Source organism: Triturus cristatus, chromosome 4_1 (genome assembly GCF_964204655.1).
Source record: "Triturus cristatus chromosome 4_1, aTriCri1.1, whole genome shotgun sequence".
In the NCBI taxonomy this organism is placed as follows: domain Eukaryota; kingdom Metazoa; phylum Chordata; class Amphibia; order Caudata; family Salamandridae; genus Triturus; species Triturus cristatus.
In genome coordinates, this window is record NC_140585.1 from 562493666 (window position 1) to 562504590 (window position 10925).

Below are 10925 nucleotides of genomic sequence, written 5' to 3' on the forward strand. Positions count from 1 at the left end.
TTTTTCTTCTAAACATTTTCTCATTTTTTCTTTTCTTCAGTTTTTCGAATTCTAAAACCTTTCTTGATCCTATTTAATTATAACAAACAATTTCGGAAGGTAAACACGTGACCCGACATGGGCATACTCTTACAACATACTTCGTGACAAGTTACGATTAAACAAAGTAATATCATTTATTACATTAACAAACCTCCCTCTACTCTCCTTGCAATAATAAACAATCATCTACTTGTATATATGTATTTTTAAGTTTCTTACCTGAGCGCAGATCTCCCAAGCTTCTGCTATGTCCTGCGACGCTACTGAAAATGGCTGCCTTCAAGTTTCACGTTTACGCGTCAACTTCATCTGGAGCAACAAAAACGACTTGTCAATGTTATTTCGTTATATATTTATTATTATTGTTTTAATTAATTATATGCATTTTATTTTTAATATTACAACTATTTTTAAAAATATATTAATAAATATTTAAATAAACATCGCAGTCTCGCATTTATTGAATAATTTTTAATCTATTTCTTTTTAATAAACTACTACTATTTTAACATTACATTATCCATAAAAAAAAATACTTACCGTTTCTCTATTCATTCTTGCTTTTATTCTCTTCCGCAATACTCTTCAAATGAACTTCAATTTCATTGACGCGGCAGTCTCAATGTAAACTAGTGAAATAAAAGAAGGACAATTCTTCCCATTCACTTCAAAGGCAAAGCGTGGAAATGTTTCTCTAAATTACATTTATTAATTTTTTTAATTTTTCAAATAATTTTAAAATAAATATAAAACATTGTTTATAATAATAAATTCATTTAATTTTTTTTAAATGATTTTATAATGTTTTTTTAAATTAATTTTAAAAAATATGAAAAAAAGGATTAATTTCTAATTTAACTCCAGTAGTGTACATTAGTATGGTTAGTGCTGTATACTCAAGGGGTAATAATTACTAATCTTACTCCAGGGAGTGTACATCAGTAGTGTAAGTATTGGATAGTGTAGGGGTACTAATTACTATTCTTACTCCAGGGGGTGTGCATCAGTAGGGCAAGTATTGGATAGTGTAGGGGTACTAATTACTATTCTTACTCCAGGGTGGGTGCTTCTTTAGGGTAAGGGCTGGATAGTGTAGGGGTAATAATTACTATTCTTACTCCAGGGTGTGTGCATCATTAGGGTAAGTATTGGATAGTGTAGGGGTAATAATTACTATTCTTGCTCCAGGGGGTGTGCATCAGTAGGGTAAGTGCTGGATAGTGTAGGGGTACTAATTACTATTCTTACTCCAAGGGGGGTGCTTCTTTAGGGTAAGTGCTGGATAGTGTAGGGTTACTAATTTCTATTCTTACTCCAGGGGGGTGCTTCTTTAGGGTAAGGGCTGGATAGTGTAGCGGTAATAATTACTATTCTTACTCCAGGGTGTGTGCATCATTAGGGTAAGTATTGGATAGTGTAGGAGGTAATAATTACTATTCTTACTCCAGGGGGTGTGCATCAGTAGGGTAAGTTTTGGATAGTGTAGGGGTACTAATTACTATTCTTACTCCAAGGGGGGTGCTTCTTTAGGGTAAGTGAGGGATAGTGTAGGAGTACTAATTACTATTGTTACTCCAGGGTGGGTGCTTCAATAGGGTAAGGGCTAGATAGAGTAGGGGTAATAATTACTATTCTTACTCCAGGGGGTGTGCATCAGTAGGGTAAGTATTGGATAGTGTAGGGGTACTAATTATTATTCTTACTCCCGGGTGGGTGCTTCATTAGGGTAAGTATTGGATAGTGTAGGGGTAATAATTACTATTCTTACACCAGGGGGTGTGCATCAGTAGGGTAAGTATTGGATAGTGTAGGGGTAATAATTACTATTCTTACTCCAGGATACGTGCTTCATTAGGGTAAGTATTGGATAGTGTAGGGGTAATAATTACTATTCTTACTCCAGGGGGTGTGCATCAGTAGGGTAAGTGCTTGCTAGTGTAGGGGTAATAATTACTATTCTTACTCCAGGGGGTGTGCATCAGTAGGGTAAGTATTGGATAGTGTAGGGGTACTAATTACTATTACTATTCTTACTCCAGGGGGTGTGAATCAGTAGGGTAAGTGCTGGATAGTGTAGGGGTAATAATTACTATTCTTACTCCAAGGAGGGTGCTTCATTAGGGTAAGAGCTTGATAGTGTAGGGGTAATAATTACTATTCTTACTCCAGGGGGTGTGCATCACTAGGGTAAGTATTGGTTAGTGTAGGGGAACTAATTTCTATTCTTACTCCAGGGGGGGTTCTTCTTTAGGGTAAGGGCTGGATAGTGTAGGGGTACTAATTACTATTCTTACTCCAGGGGGTGTGCATCAGTAGGGTAAGTATTGGATAGTGTAGGGGTACTAATTACTATTCTTACTCCAGGGTGGGTGCTACATTAGGGTAAGTGCTGGATAGTGTAGGGGTACTAATTTCTATTCTTACTCCAGGGGGGTGCTTCTTTAGGGTAAGGGATGGATAGTGTAGGGGTAATAATTATTATTCTTACTCCAGGGTGGGAGTGTATCAGTAGGGTAAGTATTGGATAGTGTAGGGGTAATAATTACTATTCTTACTCCAGGGGGTGTGCATCAGTAGGGTAAGTTTTGGATAGTGTAGGGGTACTAATTACTATTCTTACTCCAGGGTGGGTGCTTCATTAGGGTAAGTATTGGATAGTGTAGGGGTAATAATTACTATTCTTACTCCAGGGGGTATGCATCAGTAGGGTAAGTGCTTGTTAGTGTAGAGGTAATAATTACTATTGTTACTCCTGGGTGGGTGCTTGTGTAGGGTAAGTATTGGATAGTGTAGGGGTACTAATTAGTGTTGGGGTACTAATTACTATTGTTACTCCTGGGTGGGTGCTTCAATGGGGTAAGTGCTGGATAGTGTAGGGATAATAATTACTATTGTTAGTCCTGGGTGGGTGCTTGTGTAGGGTAAGTAAATAGTTTAAAATTTTATGGTTAAAAAATATTTTTTTAATTAAACACGTACCCATACTTACGTTGTATTGGCATGCGTTGTAATAGCATCTGCGTTGTAATAGCATGCGTTGTAATAGCATGCGTTGTAATAGATCTTGTGTTGTAAAAGTTGCGTTGTAATGGTTGTGCGTTGTTATGCCTGCATTGTGATGGCTCATTAGGGCTGGGAGTCCTCTGCACCCACCCCCATGTCTCTTTCCACTGCTGGGAGTGATATGCATCCACCCCCATGTCTCTGTCCACTGCTGGGAGTCCTCTGCACCCACCACCATGTCTCTGTCCACTGCTGGGAGTCCTCTGCACCCACCCCCCATGTCTCTGTCCACTGCTGGGAGTGATATGCACCCACCCCCATGTCTCTGTCCACTGCTGGGAGTCCTCTGCACCCACCCCCATGTCTCAGTCCACTCCTGTGAGTCCTCTGCACCCACCCCCATGTCTCTGTCCACTGCCGGGAGTCCTCTGCACCCACACACATGTCTCTGTCCACTGCTGAGAGTCCTCTGCACCCACACACATGTCTCTGTCCACTGCTGGGAGTCCTCTGCACCCACCCCATGTTTCTGTCCACTGCTGGGAGTCCTCTGCACCCACCCCCATGTCTCTGTCCACTGCTGGGAATCCTATGCAGCCACCCACCCACCCACCCCCTTGGTGCAGTACACTGCTGTCCTGGGCCTACACACACACCAATATAAAGGTAATATGCTGCACCAGGCCGTAGGCCAACATTCGTGGCATGTTAATGCCTTGTATCCCAAATGTACTGGTGCCATAGGGGTACGTGTGATACGGACCGTACCCCCGCATTCATAGGGTGTGTACGGTCCGCACCACACGTACCCCTACGGCCCAAATCCAATGGTGATACGGCCCGTACCCACGCTATGTATGTGTGGGTGCGGTCCGTATCACTATAGTAGTGGTGGCATAGACACAGGGATTGGTGGACACGCCCCCTGGAGTGACCAGACCCTGGAGGTAGTGTATGTCCTCAATATTGTAGGTTTTAATTTGGGTAGGGGGTATGTTTCCTGCCCCTCACCCCCCCCCCTTGGCCACTGGGTGTTGTTCTCACCTTCTGCGGCATGTGCGTTGGGTTCGGTGCACCAACTCGTAGGCTAAGAGGGCTGGGACAACACGTAGGATGGGGTCCATGGCTGTCCGTCGCGTACCGGGGCTCCGTTTTCGCGTCAGACTCAGTTTTCCAGCTTTTTTTGGCTGCCGTAAAAAAATTGCTGTGCGGAGTGACGTAGGGACGAATCGTACTTGCTGGTCCATAAAACGCTGCCTGACTCGGTACGGATATCGCGTACACGCTGTCCAGGATCAGACTCGTAGGTATTTTTTAGCCGTGCGGTGTTTTGTACGAATCGTACGGAAATGCTATTTCTGTACGAATCATACTTGCTGGATTGTAAGGTGGATTTCCCGGGTACGAGTCGTATGGAGAATACGCTCCGTACGACGAATCGTACTCGGGTTTTACAGGATTGGAATCGGCACCATTCTGTCAGCATAAACGGAAAATATGGGTATGGACCATGGACATTTCAGGTTTCGTTGATTTAAATCACTTGCACTTTACATATTGGAAGATATTTTAGGTCTTCCGTCTTTTGCACAAACACTTGGATATTTTTAGTTTCTATTTATGGTATACACAATTATTGAACAACAATTAGATTTGATGGATAAGGGATAAGTAATATGTATACTTGAGCAACTGGTTTTTATTGCATATATGCTAAAAATGTTTGGCGAAAATCATAGGATAAAGCCATATTGTCTAAAATGCTTGTCAAAATCTAAAAGTTTTAGGACATAGGGGTTGTTCAAGTAAGTTGAAAAGATGCATTTAAGCGTATAATAACAATCAATTGTGAAAATGTTTGAAGGCAAAAAATACTGATTGAAAGTATTTTTTCCACGTCCATTGGTAAATGCAACAGCACTAGCACTTTAAATTCAGCAAAATAAATCCTAAACGCTGTCATGTGATCAAGGCAGGCGAATGCCAAAACGCATTAGGGCGAGATCTGTTGCTGCGGTGAATAAACCACAATAATTGCACTTAATTTCGGGTCCGCTCTCGTTTGTGGCAGCAGGCGATATACAGGAAAAGCGAGCAGTGGAAATATATATATGTGTGTATATATATATATATTCAGTGAAAAAACCATAAAACCATAGGTTTCACACATGTTATAGTTAGCTGGAAATTTTACTGATAAAAAACCAATGAAATTAGTGCAGGCAACTATAACTCACGCGACCGCAATCCTCTGCTGATGACATATGTGTCTTTATGAAAAAAAAATATTTGTAATATATGTATAGCTAAAATTTAATGGAAGAAGACATGGGCAAATAAGTGTCTAAATACAGTATTAGCATCAGCAGAGGATTGCGGTCGCGTGAGTTATAGTTGCCTGCACTAACTAGAACGGGGGAATTTCATTGGTTTTTTATCAGTAAAATTTCCAGCTAACTATAACATGTGTGAAACCTATGTTTTTTTCACTGAATTTGCAAGGTTTTTTAAATGCTAATTCCTAACTATAACGTGTGTGAAACCTATGGTTTTTTCAGTGAATTTGTACGTTTTTTTAAATGCTAAGTTACTTTACGCCATTCGTGGCGTGCGCGCCCACTTAACGCAGTTCGTTCCGTGCGCGCACGGTGCACTTCGCGCACCGTGCGCGCACTGTGAGCACGCGGTGCGCTTCGCGCACCGCGCGCCCACTTTACGCAGTTAGTGCCGTGCACGCACGGTGGGCACGCGGTGCGCTACGCGCACCGCGTGCCCACGTTACGCTAGATGGGCCATGTACGCACGATGCGCTTCGCGCACCGTGCGCACATGGAGGACATATGATGCGCTTCGTTGTGAAAGGTAATATTTTAATTTTTCACATCTGTAATATGCCATGCACAAATGGTGCCCTTCGGGCACCATTTGGACACGGGGTGGGGAGAGTATGGATAATTTTTGTGTTTCGTTGTGAAAGGTAATATTTTAATTTTTCACATCGGTAATATGCCATGCTCAAATGGTGCCCTTCAGGCACCATTTGCACACGGGGTGGGGAGAGTATGGTTAATTTTTTTTTTTTTATTAATTTTTACCGTACGCGTACGGTAAGCGTAATCGGCGAAATTATCGAAAAAATTAAAATTCCGTTTTTGGCCTTGTGGGGTCTTTGAGGACTCCGTCAACATGGCTGGGTGCTTAGGAGCTGTCTAAACAGCCCCTTTACATGTTTTTGGCCTTTGTTTTTTAAGCCCCTCTCAGACTGCGAGAGAGAAAATGGCGGCCGCCGCTTCCTGGTTTCGACCGATTCGAATGTTTACTAAGATCTAACAGCCAATCAGAATCGCGCTCGCGCACGTCACTGTACGCGTACGGTAAGCGCACCGTAAGCGCACCGTAAGCTGGCTCAGATATATATATTGATTTAAAGGCTATTTTCTCAGAATCTACTGAACAGATTTACACCAAACCTACAAAAGGCACTTCCTTGACCTGAGGACTACCTCTCTGCCAAATTTCAAGTAATTCAGTTCAGCCGTTCGGGCTGTAGCTCGGACTAAAGGTCCTATGGAAAAATGCATGGGAAAATCGCGTTTTGGGACCCCCCTTTTATCTCAGCCCCTGCTTGACGAATCCCCCCGAGACTTTCAGGGTGGGAGCGGAGCGTAGCGCCCCATTAGTTTTGAAAATTTCGCGAGGATTCGTCGACCGGCGCCAAAGTTATTCCAAATAGAATGTTACGGTTTTCCTATGGAAAGAGGGTCCTAACTATAACTACCTACTGGCGACCGCCAGTAGGTAATATATATATATTTGTATATGTATTACCTACTGGCGGTCACCAGTAGGTAGTTATAGTTAGGACCTATTTTCCAAAGGAAATCCGCAACATTCTATTTGGAATAACGTTGGCGCTGGTTGACGAATCCTCGCAAAATTTTCCAAACTTTTGGCCAGCTCCGCTCCGCTCCTACCTTGAAAGTTTTGTGGTGACCCGTCAAGAGGGGGCCGAGAAAAAAGGGGGGGTCCCAAAACGCGTTTTCCCCATGCAATTTCCCATAGGATCTGTTGTCGCAGCTACAGCCCGAACCGCTGAATGGAATGACACCAAATTTGGCAAAGAGGTAGTCATCAGTTCAGACTCGTGCCTTTTGCATAGATGGTGTGAATCCGTTCAGTAGTTCCTGAGAAAATTAGAGTTAAAAGTACATAAATATCTATGGCCGCGGAGGATCCGCGGACCGTATACGCACCGTACGCGCACCCTCCCCGAACTGAGCGCGCAACCTCCCGATGGCACGCTGAATGCTAATTGGCTGTCGAGTGTCTCTCTACATTCGAAACCAGGAACTGTTGGCAGCCATTTTCTGCCTCGGTAGAAGCGAGGCTGAAGAAGCAAGGGGAAAAAGTGTGTAAAAAATATAAAGGGGGCAGAGTGGAAATACTCTGACCCTCTAGAGGTGCTTAGGGGGTCCCAGAAGGACCCCCTGGGGCCCCCTTTTAAAAAAAAAAAACGGCGAAATGCGTGCACGGTGCGCGCATCCTATCGCATTGGATGCATGGATTCTCTCGCAGTGGGTTCGCGGATCCAAGGGAAAAAAAAATGAAATTGTTGGGAGATAAAGATTAAGCTTAAGTGTTTTGTTCTTGAGTGGCTCTAAAAAGAGCTGTTGTGTTCATTGAGAGTTTTTGGTACTTATAAGTAAGTACCTATACAGAGTCTAAAGTTGTTGAGGAAGGCTCTGTTTCCTTCATCAGTAAAGTGTACTCCATCTCTCCTATACATCTCTTGCATATGAAAGCGCAGATTGTTATTGTAAATGGACCCCATTCTGTAGTCTCGGAGAAAAGCAGAAACAGATTTATTCACATGTTTCCTAGCTTTCTCAATCTGTGGACAAAAATGATCGGACCAGTTCCATTTCTGCCTTTGGCATATGTTAGAATACACAAAGGCAGTTTTAGGGAAAAGTGAAATCAGTTCTGCAAAGGTGTCCTTCATAAGCATTTCCAGACCTACCCCAGTCAAAGTGCCTAGGTCATTGCTACCACAGTGCACTATTATGAGGTCAGGGTGTTGGATTTGCATGACGGATTTCACAAATGGCCTCAATTGGTGCCACTTAAACCCTCTCTGTCCAATCCCTTTAATGTCTACATTTGGCAAACCTAGGTCTTTGTGAACGCCTTTGTTTTTTGCATACCTTTGGCTCCAGAAAACGTAGCTGTGTCCCACAATTCACACTCTAAGCATCTTGTAAGGAGGTCTGGATGCACTCAGATGGTCTCTGTAAATGAAATGGCAGTTTGGAAAGTAAGATGTTTCTAAAATGGTGGCTAAGATGCAATTTTGAAAAAAGACAAGAAATCATTGGTTGTTTGACAACCTTCTACACTGAAAGGTAGGGTGCATATTTCTGTTTTTTAAACGTATGATTCTTATTGGTTAACAAAAACTGATTGTAAGGAACATTATATATGATAAGCTGATATTTTGAGAAGTCAAGCACACTTGCTGTCTTGATTAGCAACATTGTGTGTGCTGAACTTGTGACCTGTGTGCTCAGTACAGTATTCCATGACCTGTTTCTATGGTAACGGGCAGAAGGCAGATTGGGGGAAGGGTTGAAGTTTATGTCATTTGGAAAGGGTTGAAATGTTTAACCAATAGAAATGTGTGTTTGCTTTTGAATTCATGTGGGAAGGAATGTGATTTGATGTTTACATGTATATGTGTGGAAAATGAGTGGGAAACTTTGCCATTCTTTGGATCTGCTGACAGTAACCCTGGGCGTAGTTCGCGTAGACCCGCTTCGCGAAGCTTCGCGAAGATGTACTTGAACTACGCGACCTTAGCGTAGCTTCGCGAGCTTGCGTAGTTACTTGGTGCGCCCGTTCGCGATGGCTTTTTCTTGTAAGGGAGCGCAGTGAGCGTGTTTGGGGAGCTGTTTGCATGCTCGGGGGATATATCTTGCGATCTTACCCATGCGGTCGCCAACGGGTGCGGCCATCTTGTTTTTCAATTGGCCCGCCCGCTCGCGATGCCTTAATTCCTGTTCCGGATCACGGATAGCGTGTTCGCGATGTGCATTGACGTGTTCGGGAGCGCATATTACTTGTTCGCGATGAATAGTACATGTTTGCGAGAAATATCGCGCAAACTTACCCACACGGTCGCGAATGGGCGCGGCCATCTTGTTTTTCACTCTATGCTATGGTTCTGGGCCTACTTTTGTATCCTCCCTTTATCTTTGCAATCCTTTGTCTTTAAAGCATTTTGTCTGACTTTTTTTAGTTATTATCTATCTCTCTCTTTGCCTAAGTTTATATTTTGCATTTTATTTCTACTTTTACTGTGTTTTTGTTACTTTATAAAGTTCTTTCTATCTTCTTCCCCCTAAATTTTTTTTCCCCTTCTAACTTTTCTTTTCCGCCTCCCACCCACCCCAGAACCATGGCCAAGGGCACACCGAGTGCCAAGGGCAAGGGACCTGCAGGAGCAGAGAAGGGCCGCCTGCCTTGCGGCAGGATGCGTCCTGCAGGGGTGCAGGTCTGGCAACTGTTTGGGGAAGAGGAGGTTGCCGCCCTTGTTTTTTTCATCCAGCGACACCTCCTCTTGACCTTGGCAGCAGGCGGCAGGCCCGACTCCGGGTACGCTACCCAGGAGCGGCACCGTCGGTGGGCGAAGGTGCACCGGGCCATGTTCCAGTGCTCTGGGGTCCGGCGCACCCACAATCTGCTAGCCCACCGGTGGTCCGACATCCTGGACCGGGAGCAGGACCTGTTGGACCTGCTAGGTGTCGAGGTCGTCGGGCTTGGTGAGTAACTTATTGTCTATAATAAATTTGATGAGCAACAAGATTACTGCTGCGTGCCAAGCGTTGCTGGTAAATTACGTTCCAAAAAGCAAAATGTTCTTTGATTTAAGGACCCAGGTGCTCGGTGGTACTCTTACTTGTTTGCAACTTAGTTTGCGCTAGCTTGTGCTGATGCTGATTATGTAAGAGTTTATTTCACAGAACTGAAGTTAGGTAATGCGATTTGCTAGAGAGACTCTATTCCTTCCATTGTCCTACTGTGAAATAGTGGTGGATGGATATTGGATACTAGGTTTAGTTTGTTAGTATTAGTTAATAATTGTTTTATGCGGTCTGTGTGACGCCTCCTCTGTCACTGAGTGCTGCTTACCCCAGTCCTCCGTCGAACCTTTTGTACTTTGTTTAGTGAGTGGTAGGCTTAGCATGGTCAGTCAGTAGCAGAACTAGATCAGAATCATGCAACCAACCCACAATTTGTTGTATGTACGTATGCACTAATGTATGCATGTGTCCTCCATCTCATCTATGCATTTGATGGCTGAAAAAAATGGAAATGCAGACTTAGTGAACAATTGGCTTGTCTGGAATAGGTGGTGTAGGTCAGGTGGTACTTACTAGGCTTCGTATTGTAATCAGAATGATTATGGAACACTGGAGTGTTCATAAATAAGTAGACGATCCGTGAATGCAGGAAGAAGCCAGTAGTCGATCCATCTGATTAGATAGGTCAATTTTATTGCAATTGTTGTTTCCTAAAATGTTGTTTGACTTATTTTTCCAAATGATTTATTATTATTTATTTCACAGCACTCCTTAATGTTTGTCTCTTTCTTTATTATATTTTACATGATCATCAGCACCACCCAGGGGCAAGAAGACGGGGTCGGAGTTGGCGGGGGAACCACAGGACCGCTCCTCTACCGAGGCTCCTGCTGCTGGCCCCAGTAAGTCCTCCAGTGGTTATATTGACATTTATATTTCCCTAACTTTTACTGCATCTTTTTTTTTCGAACTATAAATTATGGTTCCACTTTCTAATTCAATTTTTTACAAAAGCTTACT